Source organism: Procambarus clarkii, chromosome 9 (genome assembly GCF_040958095.1).
Source record: "Procambarus clarkii isolate CNS0578487 chromosome 9, FALCON_Pclarkii_2.0, whole genome shotgun sequence".
Lineage (NCBI taxonomy): Eukaryota > Metazoa > Arthropoda > Malacostraca > Decapoda > Cambaridae > Procambarus > Procambarus clarkii.
Window position 1 is genome coordinate 45,835,078 of NC_091158.1, and position 6,008 is coordinate 45,841,085.

Here is a 6,008-nt window from a genome sequence, read left to right on the forward strand (position 1 = left end):
ATCGGGCCCCTGCGAAAGGGAGATGGAACTTTCACCGATGACAACAAAGAAATGAGCGAGCTACTGAAGACGCAGTACGACTCTGTTTTCAGCGAGCCATTAAACACACTAAAGATTGATAACCCAAATGAATTTTTCATGGATACGATACCAACATCAAATCATATATCAGACGTCACCCTATCCCCACTGGATTTTGAAGAAGCCATAAACAGTATGCCTATGCACTCTGCACCAGGCCCGGATTCTTGGAACTCCATATTCATAAAGAACTGTAAAAAACCACTATCGCAGGCCCTCCACATTCTGTGGAGACAAAGCCTAGATACTGGCGTTATTCCTGATATACTAAAAGCAGCAGAGATAGCACCACTTCATAAAGGAGGAAATAATGCAGAGGCAAAAAATTACAGACCGATAGCACTAACATCGCACATCATAAAAATTTTTGAGAGAGTGCTAAGAAGTAAAATCACAAAATACATGGAATCACAGCAACTCCATAACCCCGGACAACATGGTTTCAGAACAGGGCGCTCTTGCCTGTCGCAGTTGCTGGACCACTATGATATGGCATTAGATGCTATGGAAGACAAACAAAACGCGGATGTAATTTACACAGATTTCGCAAAAGCTTTTGATAAATGTGACCATGGTGTTATTGCACATAAAATGCGTTCAAAAGGAATTACCGGAAAAATAGGCAGATGGATCTACAATTTCCTGACCAACAGAACCCAATGTGTAATAGTCAACAAAATAAAATCCAGCGCATCAACCGTGAAGAGCTCATTCCCCCAGGGTACTGTGCTTGCTCCAGTACTTTTTCTCATCCTCATTTCGGACATAGACAAGAACACAACCTATAGCACTGTATCATCCTTTGCAGATGACACTAGGATCTTCATGAGAGTAGGCAACATAGAGGACACGGCGAACCTCCAGTCAGATGTAGATCAGGTCTTTCTATGGGCTACAGAAAATAATATGGTGTTTAACGAAGATAAGTTCCAGCTCGTGCGCTATGGAAAAAAATGAAAATATAAAAACGGAAACCACATACAAAACTCAGGCAAATCATAACAGAACGAAAAGGCAATGTAAAGGATCTGGGTGTACTCATGTCGGAAGACCTTACCTTTAAAGAACACAATAAAGTAGCCGTCACAACTGCAAGAAAAATGACAGGTTGGATAACAAGAACTTTTCACACTAGAGAAGCTATACCGATGATGATACTTTTCAAAACGCTTGTGCTCTCTAGAGTAGAGTACTGCTGCACAATGACAGCACTTTTCAAAGCTGGAGAAATTGCTGACCTGGAGAGCGTGCAGAGATCCTTTACTGCTAGAATCCACTCGGTAAAACATCTAAACTATTGGGACCGACTAAAGAGCCTAAAACTGTACTCCCTTGAGCGCAGGCGGGAGAGGTACATAATAATTTACACGTGGAAAATATTAGAGGGGCTGGTCCCAAACCTGCACACAGAAGACATGGCAGGATGTGCAGAATACCCCCGTTGAAAAACAGAGGTGCAACTGGTACTCTGAGAGAGAACTCTAACAACATCAGAGGTCCGAGACTGTTCAACACGTTTCCGCTACACATAAGGGACATAACTGGCCGACCCCTCACAGTGTTCAAGAGAGAACTGGATAAGCACCTCCAAAGGATACCTGATCAACCAGGCTGTGACTCATACGTCAGGCTGCGAGCAGCCGCGTCCAACAGCCTGGTTGATCAGTCCGGCAACCAGGAGGCCTGGTCGACGACCGGGCCGCGGGGACGCTAAGCCCCGGAAGCACCTCAAGGTAACCACGTAACGCGGTAATAGGATCCACAAATCAACAACCCTGTTACCGAACCAGTATTTATCCAGGTCTTTCATAAATCTAAACTTATGTAATTTATACCCATTGTTTCGTCTAATGTTTCGTTAATATCCCCCTTTGTTATGCCCATCCATCCACTTGTACACCTCTGTCATGTCACCTTTAATTCTTCGTTTTTCTAGAGAATGTAATTTAAGCTTTGTCAATCTTTCTTTATGTGACAGGTTTCTAATTTGAGGGATTAAATTTGTCATCCTACGCTGGACACGTTCTTATGAATTTATATGGGAATTGATGTGGCACTCTATCAAAAATTTGTTTGGGGCACTGGGGATTTGTTTGTTCATGTTTAACAAATTTGCTATCTTTTTATTCCAGCATAGTTGAGGCAGTTGATAGAGGTAAGGTTTGCGACGTTGTGTACCTTGACTTTAACAAAGCTTTTGATACACTGCCACATGAAAGACTGATTAAAAAGATAGAGGCTCGTGGTATTAGGGGTGCTATATTAAGATGGATTAGAGCATGGCTATACAAAAGGAAACAGAGAGTTAGTATAAATGGGGTTAAGTCTGAGTGGAAAAATGTTGTAAGTGGAGTTCCTCAAGGCTCTGTCCTGGAACCTCTGTTGTTTATAATATATATAAATGATTTAGATTCAGGTTTGAGTAGGAACATTTGCAAATTTGCCGATGATACAAAAATCGGTAGGGAAATTAACACAGCAGAAGACTCATTATCACTTCAAGTTGATCTAAATAGGGTTTTGAAATGATCAAAGGATTAGCAGATGCAATTTAATGCTGATAAATGTAAAGTTCTGAACCTATGTAATTATAATAGATTTACAAGATACGAGCCGTTAGGAGCAAGGGAGGAATCCCGATCATATGTGGCATAATTCCAAGGAAGGGAGTTGGAAATGAATGGTTGTCGAGGCCAACTGGTGTCAATTGCCGGAAGGAAAGATATTGCAAATCAAATGCCATATCTTTCATAGATAACAGGGATTACTTCTTTGGAAGAAATGAAATGTATGCTCGGGATGGGGGTGCATCTATCGAGGGCTGGAGTTGTTGCAAACTCGTTGGAGCCAGTTGTTGAAGGCGTTTGTTTGGGTTTAAACTGTTAGCAGATAGTGGTATGGGAATTGATATGGAGGAAAAAGGTAATAAAAATATGGGTTTGTGGGAGAAAGAAATTGGCAAAATGATCAGGGAAAGAGTAGGGCCTCAAAATACCAATACACTTACGGTATATTACACTAACAGTAGAAGTCTAAGAAACAAAATAAACGAATTAAATGCGCTTGTCTGTACAGAAAAAATATATATTATTGCACTTACCGAAACGTGGATGAATGTAGAAAATAGGGAACTATTAGCTGAATATCAAATAAATGGATTTAAACTATTTCACAAAAATAGATATATTAGACGAGGAGGGGGAGAAGCAATATATGCTTAGGACAATATGAAATGTAGTCTCAAAGAGGGAATCAAAAGTCGAGCTACACACAGAAACTATTTGGATAGAATTAAAAGAAAAAGCAGACATTCTTATAATAGGAGTTATATATAGGCCACCAAATTTAGACAGAATGGAAGCAAAGCATCTATGGGATGAAATATCTAGAGCATCTAGGTCTAAAAGTATTTGTGTCATGGTTAACTTTAATTTTAGTTGAATAAATTGGATTAATAGAACAGGAAATAAGGAAGCAGAAGATTTTATAGAAATAATTGCCGATTGCTTTCTTACGCAACACATTAAGGAACCAACACGGGAAAATAACATTTTAGACTTAGTGTTAACTAACAGGGATACACAGAATAATGACTTCGAAATTGGGAGCGTACTACGGAACAGTGATCACAAAGAAATCAGATTTAGCATAGAATGGAATAGAACTCTACGAGAAAATTCTGTTAAAGTTCCAGATTTTCGTAAAGCTAATTTTAATATCCTAAGATAGTGTTTGAGTCAAATAGATTGGAAAGTCTTGGGCATAGGGGTGGGCCGATCTTTGAGCAAGACGTGAACATAAGAACAAAGGTAACTAGCTATTACGACCCTGGGTTCCTCAATTGGAAACCAGAAGTCAAATTGAGCTAAAATAAGCTACCTTTTAGTAGGGGGATGCATGGTGAGGTGCATTTGTTTGTATCTTCCCTGCCAGACGTAAGACTATTCTTGTTTCTCAAAGAGCATTTAAAGACTGAGCTTGGGGTTGATTATTAAATAATAAAATAGGCACCAACTATGTTTACAAATACTTTCTAATCATTTGTAAAGTAAACCTGAGTAAACTTGGGATAGGAATGCTGTACGATTAGTTGAGTAGTCTGCTGGCAGCGAGTGAACTGAGGGAGGAGAGTGGAGACGCTCTCTCTTCTCTGACTGGCGTTCGTGGGGGTCAAAGCTTTTCTGAGCTGCTCTGCACTCCTCTACCTTTCCTCTTACTTATTTTCCTTACCTTAAGTTAAGTTAAGTACCGGTTTGTAAGTGTGCCTACTCTGGAAGTGAACGATTTGTGTAGACCTGTGGTAGTATTTGCCAGTGTTTGGGTACCCCTAAGTGTAGGGTTGTGTTGTGTTGTGGTAGAATACCACTTGGTCTCACTACCCTAAGCTGCATCAAGCTTCAGTTTCTTAACCAGTAGTACTTTACCCTAGCTTGTGTTCAGTGTAAAACCTTGTATCCTGCCTATGTGGACCAAGGCTTTTAACGTAAGTTAGTGTGGTAAAGTAATTATTATTATTGTTATTGGTGTGAATGTATATTGGGGGTTGTTAAAGGGTTAATAAATATGTTAGTTAAAGGAGTATCCATTCTTCCTGTGTAGGAGATCTATGATCAACCTCTAGACTGACCTTATCTTGTAGGTAATTAATATTCACTGTGGATATTTTACTTGGGGGCCGGGCCTTTTAGATCTCCCAAATTTGATAACTCTTAATGCTAACTACTGCCCCCACATCCATGTTATACTAGATCCCCCTAGTACAGACTCCCATTTGTAACACTAGCCCATACGAGGCAGCTCCTATTTATAACCATCCAATCCCTCTCATATACATGTTCAACCCACATTTGAAACAACCAAGGGACCCCCCACCACCACGTTAGCGGTAATAGGATCCACAAATCAACAACCCTGCTAACGAACCAGTATTTACCCAATCGTTTATCAATCTAAACGTATCAAACTTATACCCATTGTTTCATATTGTCATATGTTGATTCTTTTTAATACCCTATTAATATCCCCCTTTGTTATGCCCATCCATCCACTTGTACACCTCTATCATGTCATTCCTAATTCTTTGTCTTTCTAGAGAATGGAATTTAAGCTTTGTCAATCTTTCTTCATATGACAGGTTTCTAATTTGAGGGATTATCTTTGTCATCCTACACTGGACACGTTCTATTTAATTTATATCCATTCTATAGTACGGTGACCAAAACTGAGCTTCATTATCTAAATGGATCCTAACCCTAGCAAGATTGAACTGAAGAGCTGACAAATATTGCAAATCAAATGCAATATCATTCATAGATAACTGGGAACACTTCTATGGACGAAATGACATGTATGCTCGAGATGGGGTGCATCTATCTTGGATGGGGTTGTTGCTGCTGCCAACTCTTTTAGCTAGGAGCTAGGGAGGAATCCCGGTCATATGTGGCATTCTTCCAAGAAAAGGGAGTTGGAAGTGAACGATTGTCGAGGGCACTTAGTGTCAATTGCCGACTGAACTAATATGGCAAATCAAATGCAATATCATTCATAGGTAACAGGGAACACCTCTATGGAAGAAATGACATGTATGCCCGGGATGGGGTGCATCTATATGGTTCTCTACAAAGACCTGCGAATTTTTTCTTATATTCAATATGAGGTCTTGACTAGAAAATATTTTCTTTTGAAAATGGGGAAACAATAAGAAAATAGGTTGAATATGCCATTACTGAAAACGGGCTTATTATGGAAAGATTTTTAATTACGACCTTATGTATTAGGACTTGACGGAAGGCGGCTTCTTTATTCCCTTGACATAAATATTGAAAATGGGAATAAATAAACTATATCATAAAACGGTCTAATACAATGAAGATTGTGAGTAGATAACGTCATTGACCATTAGCAATGTCTGTGCAGGGTCACCGAGG